Source organism: Eurosta solidaginis, chromosome 3, assembly GCF_040869045.1.
Source record: "Eurosta solidaginis isolate ZX-2024a chromosome 3, ASM4086904v1, whole genome shotgun sequence".
Taxonomy (NCBI): Eukaryota; Metazoa; Arthropoda; class Insecta; order Diptera; family Tephritidae; genus Eurosta; species Eurosta solidaginis.
In genome coordinates, this window is record NC_090321.1 from 165662900 (window position 1) to 165681316 (window position 18417).

The window sequence follows — 18417 nt, forward strand, 5'->3', positions numbered from 1 at the left end:
ATGTAAATGAAATCGATTTGTCCAAGTCAGAGCAGCAGATGGTGACGGCGGAAGACAGGAATGAACGGCGTGTGCTTCATGACCTCACGGCTGAACAACAACAGCGCTTAAATCAGGTCGTCGAAAGTTTCAAAACGTTTGAAAAGGATGGTTTAGGTCGTACACCGCTGGAAAAACACTCCATTAAACTCGTGGAAGATGCAGTCCCTGTGAAAGATCGCCATTACCCACTATCACCTGCCATGCAATCTATAGTTTACACAGAAATAGACAAAATGTTAGAATTGGGGGTAATTGAGGAAAGTGAGAGCCCGTGGAGTAATCGGACCACTATAGTACGTAAACCCGGTAAAAATAGATTTTGTTTAGATGCCCGAAAATTAAATGATTTGACCATTAAAGACGCTTATCCGCTGCAGAATATAGAAGGCATAATTAGCCGCATAGATGACACCCATTTTATTAGTAGCGTGGATCTTAAGTTCGCTTTTTGGCAGATAGAACTGGAAGACAAGTGTAAACCATACACCGCTTTCACAGTCCCGGGGCGTCCCTTATATCAGTTCGTGGTCATGCCGTTCGGGCTATGCAATGCGGCGCAACGGTTATGCCGACTGATGGATCGAGTCATACCACAGAGATTGAAGGCAAATGTCTTTATATACTTGGACGATTTACTTATAATCGCTCCCGATTTTGACTCGCATCTGCATACGTTGCAAGAAGTTGCCATGTGTCTTAGAGAAGCAGGATTAACAATAGGATTAAAAAAGTCAAAGTTTTGTTTCAAGGAGTTGCCTTATCTAGGATACATTGTGGGCGGGGGCATGCTAAAAACCGATCCCGAAAAGGTAAAAGCAATCGTGAACATCCCGGTACCGAAAACCACGAAGCAAGTTCGGAGCTTCCTAGGAACAGCCGGTTGGTACAGGCGGTTCATTAAAGATTTTGCGGCGATAGCGGCCCCGTTGACCGATGCCCTTAAGAAGACGAACAAATTCGAGATGACACCTCAAGCAGTCGAGGCGTTCAATAAATTGAAAAGGGCGCTTACCTGTGCGCCTGTCCTAAGACACCCGGATTTTGCTAAACGTTTTTGGGTTCAATGTGATGCCTCGGATTATGGCATAGGAGCGGTGTTATTTCAAAAAAATCACGATGATTCCGAAAACCCTATCGCTTATTTCTCTCAGAAGCTAAACGATTGTCAACGCAAATATAGCACTACCGAGAAGGAATGCCTCGCGGCTGTGATGGCGGTGCAAAAGTTTCGCCCATATATTGAGCTGATGCCGTTCACGGTGGTGACAGATCACGCCAGTCTTAAGTGGCTCATGTCGCTAAAAGATCTGAGTGGTAGATTAGCGAGATGGTCTTTGCACCTTCAAGCATTTAATTTCGAAATAGAGCACCGGAAGGGCTCTGAAAATGTGGTTGCAGATACACTGTCACGGTGCATCGAGGAGTTAGCTCAATCATCGATAGCGGGAATGGATACGGTAGAGTTTGAGTCGGAGGAATATTTAGATTTGATAGGCACGATACAAAAAAATGCTGAACGGCTGCCGGACCTGAAAGTCGAAGACGGGTTGGTTTTCAAAAAAATGATGGCGAAAGATGCAGAACTGGAGGAAAACGAATGGAAGTTGTGGGTGCCGGCAGCATTGACCTCGACCTTAATCGAGAATGCGCACGGTTGCGCAACTGCTGCGCACGGGGGTATGGCAAAAACTTTGCATCGCTTGCGACGTTTATATTACTGGCCAAACATGGTAGTACAAGTCCGAAACTACGTCCGCGACTGTCAGGTTTGTAAGGAAAGCAAGCCCAGTAACGCTATTTTGAAACCTGGTATAGGATCGGAGGTAGTTACCGAACGTCCCTTTCAGAAAATTTATATAGACTTTTTAGGCAAATACCCTAGGTCCAAACGAGGCAACGCCTATATCTTTGTAGTCGTGGATCATTTTTCCAAGTTTACATTTTTAAAGTCAATGCGTGAGGCTACGGCCACCAATGTCGTGAAGTTCCTCACCGAGGAAATCTTTCATAAGTTTGGTGTGCCGGAAATAATACACTCAGATAATGGGCAACAGTTTACCTCTAAACATTTTGCCAAAATGATAGAAACGTACTGCGTTAAACACTTGAAAACCGCGTTTTACTCGCCACAATCAAATGCCGCTGAGCGGGTCAACCAATCGGTCTTGGCTGCTATCCGCTCATATTTAAAAACAGACCAGAGGGATTGGGATCTATATTTGCCAGAGATTGAGTGCGCGTTGCGCAGCGCCATACACTCCGCAACGGGTGTGTCGCCATATTTCGCCTTATTCGGCATGAACATGTTCACCAGCGGTGCAGACTATAAGCTGGCTCGGAAACTAATTTCCCTCAATGACAACGAATTACTGTTGCTGAACGACAGCGACAGAATAAGATTAATGAGAGAGAAAATTAAAGAAAATTTACACGAAACCTATGAGACAAACGCAGCTCGGTACAACAAAAGAACCCGTGAAGTGCGCTTTGTACCCGGACAAGAAATATATAAGCGCAACTTCGTGTTAAGCGATTTTAATAAAAATATAAACGCGAAGTTTTGCAAAAAGTTTATCAAGTGCAGAGTAACGCGAGCGTTAGGTAAAAACATGTACCTGTTGGAAACGTTGTCGGGAAGAAGCTTAGGTGCGTGGCATGCCAAGGACCTCAAGCAATAGTCCGTCACGACGAGGGTCAAGTCGTCCAGAGAGCAGCAACCGATCGATGGTGTCTGCCAACCTGAAAGAAAGATAAACAAAAAATCCATAAAGTAACTCGCTTATATGGCAGTTTTATATATAATAATACTTCCCGTAAATCTATCTCCGGCGATGAGGGTCAAGTCGTCCGGAGAGGTCCAATATGCAGTACATACATAAATGCCCGGCATAGCTCGCGAAGCAGGAGACAGTGTCAGGGCGTGGGTCGTCCCCGCGTTGGGCTTCATGCAGACCTTGGCCCGCTCGGATGTATAGAGCCTCATATGTTAGGGTGGAGTACGCTGTTAAAACAGCAATATTGAAATACATTTTTTTTTGCTCGTTCAAAATATATGAACAAAAAAACCGAAAAGTTACCAGCGGGTCCCGCCTAAACCGGGGGTGGTATCCACAGCATGGTTGCACAGAACACCATTCTGCATTGGTGGCCGTCGGCCGCGCTTATAAAACAGCACCCTGGGTAGGTCCAACACCGGTTTGGAAACCAAAACTATATCCACGCAAAGCACTTATGTTGACCGTTTTTTTGTTGGGTACCCAACATAACAACAATCACATGAAAATCACCAACTTCCACTGCAAATATCTCCGGACAGAGATACAATTTTTATTTTTTTCGCCTTCGTGGCCATGTTCTCGAGATTAATACGCGTCGTGGAAACCTCTCTCGATATTTTTTTTTAGTAGCACATCAACATTTTAACATAATGAAAATTATAGAAATTGTGTTTACCAAAAAGGTAAACACGAGAAACGTCAAATGAAAATGTCCCAAAAAAACACCATGGTGAACTCACGTAAGTTCACAATGATGAAAAAAGCTTTAGGTTGAAGATTGCCAGATTGACGTGCATGATATGGTGAGAATAAGGACAGGGATAGATATAGGGTGGTTATGATTGCAATAGACAAAAGAAAGACCGTGGGAAACGGCATAAGGAAACGGTTCTTTTCAGCGGTTCGGATAGTATAAAAGGGGGTAACTGAAGGTGAACAAGAGGAAAGTAAAATATAGCAGCATATCGGGCTAAAGTGCGCGCTCCGCTTATAAAAAAAAAAAAAAACATTTGTGATTTTTGCGTGTGATAAAGTTTTAAAATTCCCTGTGCGCGAAGATCCAGAAAGGATCAGGTTAGTGCCGATAGCAATAATTTTTAAGTTTTGATAAGGCAAATTGCCTTCAATAAAAAAAAATCGGTTTCGGTCGATAATTTTTAAAGAAAAAGGACGACGCTGCATCCAACCATCAGGACAGGATTTCCTTGCTGCATAAGGAGGTGGAATATTTGTTTACCTGGTGAGTGTTTAAATTATGAAGATTTTTTATTATCATCTAGACTTTCGCGCCGTTTGGGGTTCACGCGACCTCAATTTTGACTTCGGTCACCAGCCTCTTCAATAAATCCGCAGGCACGGATTTTCCTGGGTGAAGATTTCCACTCAAGCAGTTTTTTTTGCGTAAACCCAAATTCTAAAAATTTAATATCTCTGCTTTTTTTTTTTGATTAAAATACTAAATTTTTGTGGATACTCATTTTATATTGCGAGTAGGTATGAGGGCAATATAATATGAATGTATGTGTGACATAAGGCGCGTGAACGCCAAATCGGTTTTTGGAGCCTTGATGAAAGAATTTAATTGGCGCTAATTGAGATTTAATTCTCGTAGTGGGAACCGGAGGTGGCCAGTGAAGCCTTTTTAAAGCGCCAGGGAATCACATCTTTTGCGAATCACATCTTTTGCGAATCACATTTTTTGCGAATCACATCTTTTGCGAATCACATTTTTTGCGAATCACATTTTTTGCGAATCACACTTATTACGAATCAAAATTTTTACAAATCACGAATTTTTACGAAAACTACGAATTTCTACGAATTCGGTATCAAATTTTACAAATGCAACAATTCTTTTTGCAACTTCAACATCAAAATTGTTACGAGTATCAACCATTTTTATAAAATCAACACCGTTTTTGTACAAAGTCCATATTATTCCTACATATTCGACGTCATTTTATACAAACTCAGCGTCATTGCCTACAAATCCGATACAATTCGATCTCCGATCTATCAAAACCCTACAACATTTTTTTCATCAAGTAAATCGTAATTGCATCTCATCACATTTTTTGGTATTGCAATTTCATCACCAATAAATCCTTTTATGTGCGTCTCGGAAAGCTGCGTCCAATTGGATTTGTTTATTCACCTAGCCATTTACCCTAACGTTGGAGCGACCTACCTCATTATAGCATTCAGCAAAAAAGTTCACCATAACGTAATTTGTACAAAAGCTTTTTATGGTAGATAGAAAATTAACAAACGAGTCAGGGTAGTCTAAGAATTGTTTTTTTTTTTATCCCAAATTTTAAACTGTATGAAATATGAATTTTACATTGATGTGCATGGACATATATCCGAGTCACTATAAATCTTTTCCGTTTTAGTCTTAAACGTAATATTCGATTAAACCAAAATTTATAAAATTGTAAGGCGTCTATGAGTCACAAAACATACCAGAACGATTAATTAAGCTGTTTTTTTTGTCTTACCTTTTTTTTGCAGGGGGTATGAACCCTGCACCAATGTGCTCCCCAATCCCCACATAAAAGAGCTCTTTTAGGCAGGCATTAGGGTGTGTTTAAAACTACTTTTTTTATATAACTCCACTTGAGTAGATAAGAGTTTGGTGATTTTGGCGACAGAAAGACCCAGAAATATATTTGAACATTTGTCATACAGTTTTTTTTTATGGAATTTATGAGCACATTTTGATTCTTTTTAGGTTGATAATATTTATAGGCTTGTTTGCGCGTGTATAAATACTGTTTGTAATACGTTTATTTTTACTTTTATATGTTTGCACAAGGATACACATTTTTTTTTGCGAAGAAGGAACCCATATGTGTTAAATTAAAATTTACATATATGTATATATATAAATTAAGGTGTTTGAAGAAAAATATTATTGAATATAAACGAAGCTTGATTTTTTGTAAGGTTTTATTCCATTCGTGTATAGATTTTAAGATTATGTTTATTAAAAATGCGTTATTGAAGTGAAAAGAGAAGTAATATGGCTGGCTAATTTCTTTTGGGGCGGGATGTAAGGATGGAATGATGAGGAGGTAAGTGGGAGTATGGAGCATGGCATTAGGGTGACCGCAGAGTAGGTTGCACGATGCGAGCGGTCCAAGGTTGGGTGGGATTCCTGTTGTGCGGTGGGTAAGTGAACCCGAAGAGGTGAATGGAAGTTAATAAATATATGTGTGCGTCCGGTTCCAAGATGGCGGGTTGAGAACCACGGCCTGCCAAATGTACTGAGCTAGCTAGGGCCACCATCTGAAACCATAGCAACGTGTACGTGACAAACGTAAGTTTTTAATTATTTGTGTGTTGCTTTGATGTTGGCGTTGCGTTGCTTATGGATTGAAGCAATTAAAGCACGTGTGTTCAAAGTCAGATGTAGACGCAACGCAAGTGCCAAAACGACGCAAAAGTCACCTTAAGGTTATTTGCTTTAGGTGTTATTTATCAATATTAATTAAAAATGTTAGATCTCCTAAAAAGTTAAACTTAGGCAAGATACACAAGAGGCGTAGCTTCGTAGACGCCTGCAAGATATGGCATGCAGCTAAGATCTCTCTACACCTCAAGATTGCTTATGCTGTGCCTAATACGCGTCTATGAAGCTACGCTTCGTGTCCATCTTCTCTTAGATTATATTTCAAAGACATTTTTTTTAGCTTTAAACTTTGTTCATAATATTTATGTACATGTCTACTACTATGGCAGTCGCTTGCAAACTACTATTTCATTATTAAAAAAAAAAAATATGTTAAAAAAAATGGAACCTTATCACGTGCATTCTCAAACACGGTTGCCACACCATCTTGTCACTTGCGACCAAAATTTATCGAAAAAAGGACCAGACCTCAAAAAAAAGGACCAAAATTTAGATTTATTTTATTGGTATACAAACAATTCGGCAAGTTACTATAGTATCGTATTTGTTGTAAAAAGCGAAAATTGTAGGATGTTTCAGGGGTGTCCTATATAAAATTTTAATAAAGGAGACTCTTGGCTTTATTTCAAACTGCACAAACAAAAATAAAGTGTACCATTAGGTATCACATTTTCAAATTTTTAGGATAAGACTATCAGCCCAATTCTAAACGAAAATTCCGTGCGAGTTTTTTCCCTTCTCCCATTCCTCGTATTCTAAATAAAAATTCCTTGAGAGTTTTTTTAAATTCTCCCTTTCCTCCTATTCTGAACAATGTTCGAAAAAGAGGAAACCGGTTACGGGAGAAAAGTAGGTATTGTGAATGGGAGGGAGAAGGAGATTTCTTTGCCATTTCATAGGAGTTTTTTCACTAGTTAAATTAAGGGGAATGCATCAAAATAATTAAAGGAAATTGGTTCTTTTAAGAAAGAACACTTATTTGTACAAATTTGCGCTAAAATATGTATTTACATTCTACCACAATATTCTCACTGTTAATACAATAACAACAGCAACCACAATATTCTTTATTCTAAGTCGAAAAGTATATCATAAGCAACGGAAGAGCTCTTTGTATATTTGATGCAGCCATCCAGAAATTGCGCAAGGATTTTTTAAGAAGGCTTAATTAGATATTGGCATATGGCGAAAGGCGAACTCAACTCGACGTGGCCGCCAGAAAATTGCTTTGCAGAATGAAAGCAGGCAACTCCGGCGGATTTGTGTTAACCCGCCACCTTCTTCTTATGCTCCTCTGTTGATGTTGCTGTGGCACCAATTCATTACTCATTTCAGTGTATACCACATGAAATGCAATAATGTGCATTGTTTATACCTTATTTCTTAATTTCAAGAAAATTCGCAACAATAATTAAACTTTTCAATTTTTTGAAACAAAATAAGAAATGCGCAACGAAATATCAATTGACAAAACAGCTGACTTCGAAAATTCGAAATTCCTATTCCCCAATTTTTCTTCTCCCTAGGAGAAAAGAATTGGAGGAATTTTTCCGCGGGAATAAAAAAATCCGCGAGAATATTTAGAATTGGTCTGTATGTCTTTCGCCAATATAACGTTGTGAACCTAGTTTTGCTTGATTGCAATGAAATAAAATGTATAGCGCAGTTAGGTTTTAGTAAGGAACGGTTAAAAAATTTGTGTTGTGGCAAACTCAATAAATCGTAAATGAAACTAAGCAATTGTGTTAATGCTATTTTTATAGATGCTTTCATTTTCACTCACAGTTTAAACTTCATACCAGAGCCTAGATTCAGTAAGTGTGAGTTTTGAACTCGGACTAAAAATGAAGCGTCTTAAAAGTTTCAACTGAATAATAAATGAATACCGATCGAAATATATAAACACTAAAATAAGTCTTTTTCTGATAAGTGCCTTGTTTCATCAAAAATTATTGTTTGTCCGAACATTCAACACTTCATTTTTAATGCCTCGCCTAAATTATCTCCCAAGTGAAATGTCATTGTTCTGCTACATTTTATTGATAGAGCAATTTTCGTGGTAAGAATTCCATTGGAGTAGATTGAAAATTATATGTGGGTAATAGATTTGCGGCAATTTTGTTTGAATTTTTGTTTCAGTGAAAATGGAATAAAAGTACAAAAACCGCGCCGAAAAAGACCCAAAATTGAGAAAAAGGGACCAGTGGACCATATAGGAGTGGAAGGGAATGGACTGAAGTGGCAACCGTGTTCGCAAATGCAAGCTTCCACATCAAATACATATACATATAAGTACTTCGACATTACGAAATACATTAAGCTGGAGACATTGGTGCTTTCTCGGTAACCGTATCGGTAACCTTTTAACAGCTGATTCGACCAACCTTATGAGAATCAATGCAATCGATTATTGGTGCCGCTAAGGTCGTAACCGTATCGTAGCCAACCAATTGGGTTTTGGTTTACCGTCGTAACGATAAACAGCTGATTACGTTAGGGATAGGATACAGCTATACGACATACGGCACCAATGACTCCGGCTTTAGCCGTGTTTTTTTATACACGCGTATACGTTTACGTTTGCGCGTGAAAAAAAACGCCTATCCTCGCTTAGATAATGCTTAGGAGACCCATCTAGCGGCAGTGGTTAAATAACTAGCTACAGAACAGGGTGTACCGGAAAGCGGAGACACAACCCTCAGATGGCAATAGTGTATAACATATAGCTGAATCAGTTGCAATGAATTATGGACACGCACCATTTTAAGAGGTGATACATAGAATTAGTATAGAGGTGAAACATAGACACATAGGACCGATTTCACCAACTCGACTTAACTTAGTTAAGTCCTATTTTTTAATTTTTCTGTTCACCACCAATGCTTAGCTAAGTCCCAAATTGGCCTACCTGTCAGCTGGCTTATTCTCGACTTTCAACAGTGTTGCTGTAGTAAAAATTTTGAGCCGAATTAAATGGCAGTATTGATACTTATATCATTATGCAAATATAGCAACTCCCCTATTGTGTGAATTCACTGGGTGGCGTGTAATTAAAACGTAGCAAAAAATACTACCATGTATAAAATAGCTGATAGGGTTTTCGTATTTCAAATAAGTTTAGTAGCTAAGTTGGTGAAACCGAAACAAAACTTAGCCTCAAATCTGGGCTAACTTAAGTTGCAACTAAGTTTTACCTAAGTCAAGTTGGTGAAATCGGCCCATATATATCAGTTGCATGTGAGTATACTGCGTATTGAAATTTAGTAGTACACATTTTATGCGCAGCAATTTCAGAGGTGTATTTAAAGTTTGACGCTTAGCAGTCCATATAAAGTTTGAGCGTATAGACGTTTACGTGTAAAAAAAACACGGCTATTGTCGCGTTGTGAGGCTAAGTATTTTTGCATAAAAGCTTTTTGATCACCACAATACCACAGATTAAGTATAAAATTTCACAAATAATACATTTTTTCGAAAAATCACACACAATATCCGCAGTCATGGTTTACGAATTTAGAAACAATAAGAATGGCAAATACGAACGTGTATGAAATGTAATGTCAAAACGTATGTGCACATGGTTGTATTTATATGCACGAAAATGCTTTAAAAACGCATGAAATTGTTAAAATAAAGTTAAAAAATAAATGATAAAAACTTTAATATAAATAAAAAAATTCTTTTAATAACAACAAAAACGCCTTATATATTCTATATATATATCAATTGGTAAGGATTATCTCACTTTAAAATTTAAGCTAAATAATCTAGTTTTTTTTTGAAACTGAGTCGAGAACTGTGCGTGTTAATGTGCGAATTTCACCGATCAGCTGTTAGTTGCGCTACTTGGTAAAATTTACTATGATTCAGTTTGTCTTCGCCCAATGAAGATCTCATGTAGTTTTTCGAGCGTTTCAAAACAGAAAACGATCTCTATGCGCTACAATTTGCAATAGGAATTGAAACAAACATTCGAACTGCAATGTCATCATTAGAGTAAGAGATGTGCAAATTATCCTGTATCAGCATTTTGAAATGTTTATTTGAAATGTTCTTTTCGATGCAGTATGCCTTGAAAAAGACCATTTAATTTCCCTAAATTATCTATCCTCAAGGTCTTGGGTGTAGTAGTTTCTCAATATAGTGGATTTCACACGTTACCAGCACAGACTTGAACATGATATTGGCTGCAATAGCTGCACAAACATCGACAGTAACATCAATGTCGTCGCAAATATCATCCCAACTGGAATCGCAGGAGGTACGCATTTCAGAAATGGCGTCGCAAGTGTCATCTCAACTGGCAGAACAAAAGACAAATATAACATCTCAACTGGCAGAAAAGAAGACAAATATAACATCACAATTGGAAGAACAGAAGACATATTTGGCATCTCAACTGGAAGCGCAAGAGACACGTATATCCGAAATGTCGGCACGAATTTCAGCGCATATATCATCTCAGATGTCTACACAACTTGAAGGGCAGGAAGTCCGTATATCATCAAAGCTGGAAGCACAGGATAAAAAATCGCTCAATTCCAAGCAGAATACGAGGATTTAAAAGGTCATATGGAGCAGTTGCAACTAAATCGCCCAGCAGTTTCTGCGAGTAATCCAAAGGTAAAAACACCATCCTTTGACGGTTCTGTTCCTTTCCAGGTCTTTAAGGTACAGTTTGAGAAGACCTCAACAGTGAACAACTGGAATGCTGAAGATAAAGTTGCTGCATTGTTCGTAGCTTTAAAAGGACCAGCTGCGAAAATTTTACAGACCATCCCAGAGTACGAACGGAACAACTACGAAACATTGATTAGCACTCTAGAGAGACATTACGGAAGCGAGCATAGGCAACAGATCTACCAAATAGAATTGCAAAACCGCTACCAAAAACCCAACGAGACTTTGCAGAAGTTTGCTTCAAACATTGAAAGATTGGCTCATCTTGCAAATGGGGACGCACCTGTGGAATACACTGAAAGGGTAAAGATTCAGAGTTTTATAAATGGCATACGGGACGTCGAAAGAAAGCGAGTTACATACGCAAGCCCAAAGCAAACATTTGCTGAAACAGTATCCCAAGCACTAACTCAGGAAACTGCCTCACTTTAGAGTAAGCCAGCGTACAAAGCTCATCGCGTGGAAGTGGAACGGCCAGACTGGGTGGACACAATTTTAGAAGCATTAAAAGGAACGCAGCAGAAAAACGATGGTGTCGTCAAATACTTTAAGTGTGGAAAACCAGGGCACATTGCACGTTATTGCAGTACCAATCCCAATAGTTCCAACAATGTGGGTGGCCGTAAAAGCAGAGCTGAAGAAGATGAGCAAATCTCCAAATCTACTCAGTCGTTAAACTAAAGCGAGTCAGCCGAAACGGGCGACAGCTGGCTCCCTTAATTGAATGCCCCATAATTTCTATCTCGCAAATTGGAAGAAGGTCAAACAATCTTACTGTCGGAGGACATGTGGACGGAAAGGAACGTTTACTGACTGTAGATACGGGTGCATCTCATTCCATCATTCGAGCGGATTTAGTCAACAAGAAGATAAGAACATTGCATGGAGCAAGATTGGTACAGCAACTGGAGAAGACAGCACGGTTCTAGGAGAAGTAGCATGTGAAGTCGCAATTGGGAACGTCACGGTAGTACACAATTTTATAGTGGCAGAGATTGTTGATGACATCATAATTAGAGTGGACTTCTTAATCGACCAGGGCATCAAGATCGACATGCAAAGCAAGACGATGCGATATAAGAACATGGATATCCACTTAATTTCGGCTACGAGAGAGGCTACAGCAGTAAACGAGTGCTGGAAGAGAGTCAGCAAATGCCACCAAAATCAGTCTTCTGGGCAAAAGTTGATGGAGATTGTGGGACAAATTGTGGGTTGTCGAAGCAGCAAACAAATCAGCACCAAACATACTTGTAGGAAAAACCCTGGCTATGACAAAACAAGATACGTATTCCGGTGAGAGTACTCAATGAGTTCAAATCACCACTTAAACTGACCAAAGAAGCTATTTTGGGAAGATGCCAAGAGGCTGAAGTAGTTATTAACTGTGAACAGCTCCAGGAACACGTTTCATCTAGTAATACTGATCTTTCAAATGACATCACGGCATGAACGGAGGGACTTGAGGAAGATTATCAGAGTAAGGCAAAGCAACTGCTCCTAAAGTACGCAAATATATTTGACCAGGATGGTTCCAAACCAGGCCGCACCAATGTTGTGAAACATCAAATTGACACTGGAGACGCGAGGCCGATACGTCAAGCTCCTGGTAGTGTTCCACTGGCGAAACGGGAAGTTGTGAGTCAAATCGTACAAGAAATGAGCGACAGCGGCGTCATCGAACCATCAGCTAGTCCATGGAGCTCACCTGTGGTACTTATGAAGAAGAAGGATGGGAAAATGAGGTTTTGCGTGGACTACCGCAAGTTGAACGACGTCACGAAAAAGGATAGCTACCCATTGCCAAGAATTCACGACACTCTGGACTTGTTCTCTGGTACGAAATGGTTTTCCACACTCGACTTGAAAAGTGGCTACTGGCAAGTGGGGGTGAAGGAGGAAGACAAAGAGAAAACAGCCTTCAGCGTCGGAGATGGTCTTTGGCAATTTACAGTAATACCCTTTGGACTATGTAATGCACCAGCTACTTTCTAGAGACTTATGGATCAGGTATTGAAAGGACTACATTGGAAAACATGCTTGGTGTACATGGACGACATCATCGTATTGGGCAAGAAAACTGATGAACATCTTAAAAACTTAGAAGAAGTTTTCCAGAGAATAGCTGGCGCTGGTCTGAAACTAAGTCCCAACAAGTGTTCGCTGTTTAAAAAGGAAGTAAATTATTTCACAAGGTAACGACAGAAGGCATCTGTACTGCGAATGAAAAGATAGAGGCAGTAAAGGATTGGCCAAGACCACTGAACCTGAATGAATTGAGAAGTTTCCTTGGGCTGTGCACATATTACCGCCGATTTGTGCCAAACTTTTCCAGCATAGCCCATAGCCTCCATGAGCTTACAAGAAAAATTAAAACTATTGAATGGAAGAAGGAGCAAGAAGTGGCTTTCCAAATATTGAAGGAGCGTTTGTGCACTGCCCCAATGTTGGCATATCCGAGTACAGGAGCAACATTTATTCTAGATACAGATGCGAGTGGATATGCTATAGGAGGCATTTTATCACAGATGGTCGATGGACAGGAGAAGGTAGTTGCATATTACAGCTGTTCGATTGGAAAACCAGAGAGGAACTACTGCGTTACGCGGAGAGAGCTGTTGGCATTGGTAGAGTGCATTAAACATTTTCACAAATACCTCTACGGCCAGCGATTTCGCGTCAGGACAGACCACGCAGCGTTGAAATGGCTTCTGCAGTTCCGTGAAGGACAATTGGCACGGTGGATCGAGCGACTACAAAGCTATGACTTTTCCATTGAGCATCGAAAAGGTAGTACCCATGGGAATGCCGATGCAATGTCACGAAGACCATGTAGTTTGGAATGCAAACTCTGTTCAAAGGCCGAGGCTAAAGAAGACATTATAGATAATGGCTAATGACTATAACGTGTACGGATGAATGGGACAAGGAACAACTAAGAAAGTGTCAGCTAGAAGATACAGATCTGTCATGTTATGCAAGGGCTCGAACGAAACGAAAGACCAAACAGAGGGGAGATGTCAGCAGAGAGTCCCATTGCGAAGTCATATTGGGCACAGTGGAACAGTTTAGAATTGTTATCCGGTTGCCTTCATCGAGTATGGGAGAGTGAGGATGGTCAATGCAAGAAGAAACTGATAGTTGTTGCCAGAAAGAGGATTCCTGACGTGCTCAGCGAGCTGCATAATAGTCGAAGTGGAGATCATCTTGGAATCACGAAGACGCTCGAGAAAATTAAGCAGAGATTCTATTGGGTTGGTTGGCGTCAGTCGGTCACCGAGTGGATTGCCAACTGCGAGGTTTGCAACTGAGCGAAGCGGCCCAAAACACGAAAAAACATGACCAGATGAAAGAGTATATTTCACGTGCACCATTTGAAAGGATCGCCATGGATGTCGCAGGTCCATTTCCTACTAGCAACCGTGGAAACAAATACTACTGGTTGTTATGGATTATTTCAGTAAATGGCCAGAGGTATACCCAATCCCAAACCAAGAAGTGGAAACAGTAACAGAAGTGGTTACAAACGATTGGGTTGCAAGGTATGGTGTACCAATGGAGTTACATTCTGACCAAGGCAGGAATTTTGAATCAGCTGTGTTCCAAGAAATGTGTAAGAAGTTGGGCATTCGAAAAACACGGACAGCTGCATTGCATCCTCAGTCCGATGGTATGGTGGAACGTTTCAATAGAACATTGGAGGAGCATTTAAGGAAAGTACTAGACAAGTACCATAAGGACTGGGATACACACATATCATTATTTTTGATGGCTTACCGATCGGCAGTACATGAGACAACGGGCCAAACTCCCGCGAAGGTAATTTTTGGCAATGACCTTCAACTGCCAGCTGATTTGAAGTATGGGATAGATACCGATGCGGAGAGAAATGTCAAGAAATCCATTGGTCTTGGAAGAAGAGCTGAGAGAGATACACGATCTGGTAAGGCAACAAGCAAAGATTATGAGTGACAAGATGAAAGCCAGATACGATAAAGCAATTAATTCGGAAGGGTTTCAGGAAGGAGATTTGGTGCTGTTATACAACCCACAACGAAGAAAAGGTTTGTCCCCGAAATTGCAGTGTAATTGGTAAGGCCCATACAAAGTTGTAAAATAGATCAACGATGTAGTGTACCACATACAAACCATTGGCAAACCACGAACCAAAATGAAAGTGGTTCATTTGGAAAGACTGGCAGCGTTTAGATCGAGAGATTTGTCTGATCGGGACGATCAGACTTAGGTGGAGGGCAGTGTGACGAATATTAGCAACACTAAGGGATACTATCATCTCTAAGCCGATGCTAAGCAGTGACTTGTATGCACATCATTAAATCAATCATTATGTCTACCCATATGTCCATACGAGCAGCGGATAAGAGACGCCCAACACAAGCATATATCTTATCTGATATGCTGGCAAAAGAAGGCAATAATTTGTGCAGGTATCACTCACATATACACGCGCATATGAGAAGCTATAAACGTAGTTATAGCTGGTAATTTTATAGCTGATAACTAACTAGTAAATTCTAGAATAGAAAAGCCAAATATGCAACGAGGAAACCAGACAGTATAAAAGGCAGCAACAGTAGACGCACGACAATCAGTTTGATTTAAGACGCTATCTGGCGAGCAATAGAAGTGTTATTTTGAAAGTAGTCTAATAAAGGCCATTTTGCATTATTGAATAGTGGAGTTATTTATTCAACAGTTTAGTGATTCGAACGTTAGCAGAAGGTTGCAAATAAGAGGAATTGCACTAAATTCGTTACAATATTGTAACGAATTTAGGGAATTTCAGCTTATTTGAAACCTTCTGCTAACATTCGAGTCAGTAAACTGTTGTAAATCACTCCAATGTTCAATGTTGCCAACTGGTCTTTATTTAGATTACTTTGGGAGCAGTAATTCACAATTATACTTCACAACCAATATCGTGCTTAAATCGAAACTGATTACTGAATACTCAGCTTGTGCTGTTTTTATACTCTCTGTTGCTTCCGCATATTTCTCCAAAGGTCTAGACGTTTTACCTTCTAGAATCTTCTGCTTGGTTAACACCTATAAACGTGTATATTTGTAGTTTATAGCCTATGCGTGTGTATGTGTGTGTAACTACTTCGGCTGATGACTACATGTGTGTGTGTTTGTGAGATATTTCTTCGTCGCCTTCTACATAAGTGTTTCTAGCTGTAACGTGGACATGTATATAAGAGTGGCTACTTCATTTTTTTTTGTTGTTGCGTGATTATTTACTAAGAGCCTAGTGATGTCAACATTCGCCACAATATTAAAAAAAAAAGAACATATACTAAATTTGGTAGAATTGAATCTTACTTACGTACTTAATTGGCGCTTAACCGTTCAAACGGTTATGGCCGTCCAACAAGGCGCGCCAATCGCTCCTTCTCTCTGCCAGCTGGCGCCAATTGGCGCCAATTGGTCCCACCAAGGGAGTTTAAATCGTTTTCCACCTGGTCTTTCCACAGTGGGTTCCGATAGAAACACTTTCTTAGCCGGAACCATCATCTTTCATTCGCATAACATGGCCTAGCAAGCGCAGCCGCTGCGTTTTAATTCGCTGGACTTTGTTGATGTCTGCGTAAAGGTCGTACAGATCATCGTTAAATCTTCTTCGGTATTTGCCATCGCCAATGCGTAGAGGTCCATAAATCTTTCGAAGAAGTTTTCTCTCGAACACTCCCAGAGCCGCTTCACATGATGTTGTCATGCTTCTGCACCATATAGCAGGACGGTGCTAGACTTGTGGAGTAGGATTTTCGTTTGCCGAGAGAGGTCTTTATTTTTCAATTGCCTACCTAGCCCAAAGTAGCACTTATTGGCAAGAGTGATTCTTCGCTGGATTTCAGAGCTGATATTGTTGTTAGTGTTAATGGTGGTTCTCAAATAAAAGAAGTCTTTTACTATTTCGAAATTATGACTGCCAACAGTAGCGTGGTTGCCAAGGCGCATATGCGCTGACTCTTTGCTAGATGACAACACGTACTTCGTATTTAAGAATTCATGAGCTTAACACCGGCTTATAATAATCGAATTTCAATTATTATGTTTTCTAAGAGAAACTGAAAAGAAAGAAACATTTACTGGCATATTGCGATGGAACCATTTCGAAAACTGCCAACGTAATCATCATCAGGCAATTTTGTAATGTTATCAAAGGTTTCACCGGCATTCGAACCGTGAATCACATGGTGAAACTGCAGTTGCCTTTAACCACTGGGCAATCCTGCTGGTATGTTTTCATGCTTAATTCAGTTTTTCTCATTTCTACACTAACAACACAATTGAGACATTTTGTCTCTATATTAATTTGCGTGCCATGTAGATTTATTTTTGTAAAGTTCTTCTTCGTTGCGCCTGAGAAGCTTTGTAAACTCCGGCTCAGTTTTGCATATTTATGTATGTTTGTTTAATCGTGTTTTCAGTTTATACTTATATTTAAGAATTCATGAGCTTAACACCGGCTTATAATAATTGAATTCCAATTATTATGTTTTCTAAGAGAAATTGAAAAGAAAGAAACATTTACTGGCATATTGCGATGGAACCATTTCGAAAACCGCCAACGTAATCATCATCAGGCAATTTTGTAATGTTATCAAAGGTTTCACTGGGATTCGAACCGTGAATCACATGGTGAAACTGCAGTTGCCTTTAACCACTAGGCTATCCTGCTGGTATTTGTTTTCATGCTTAATTCAGTTTTTCTCATTTCTACACTAAAAACACAATTGAGACATTTTGTCTCTATATTTATTTGTGCGCCATTTAGATTTGTTTTTGTAAAGTTCTTCTTCGTTGCGAATGAGGTGCTTTGTAAACTCGGGCTCAGTTTTACATATTTAGGTATGTTTGTTTAATGGTGTGTTCAGTTTATACTTATATTTAAGAATTCATGAGCTTAACACCGGCTTATAGTAATTGAATTTCAATTATTATGTTTTCTAAGAGAAACTGAAAAGAAAGAAACATTTACTGGCATATTACGATGGAACCATTTCGAAAACCGCCAACGTAATCATCATCAGGCAATTTTGTAGTGTTATCAAAGGTTTCACCGGGATTCGAACCGTGAATCACATGGTGAAACTGCAGTTCTTAGTTTTGTCCACATTCACCATCAAACCCATTTTTACCGCTTCTTTTTCGAGTTTGGAGTAAGCAGAACTAACAGCGCGGGTGTTTAGGCCGATGATAACAATGCCATCAGCGTATGCCAGCAGTTGCACGCTTTTATAGAATATTTTTCCAGAGCGTTTAAGTTATGCAGCTACTATAATTTTTTCCAGAATCAAATTAAAGAAATCGCACGATAGGGAGTCACACTGTCTGAAACCTCCTTTAGTTTCGAACGGCTCGGGAGGTCTTTCCCAATTCTGACTGAGCTGATGGTGTTGCTCAACGTCATTTTGCACAGCCGTTTAATTTTTCGGGGAAACCAAATTCAGACATAGCGGCATATAGGCATCTGCTTTTCGT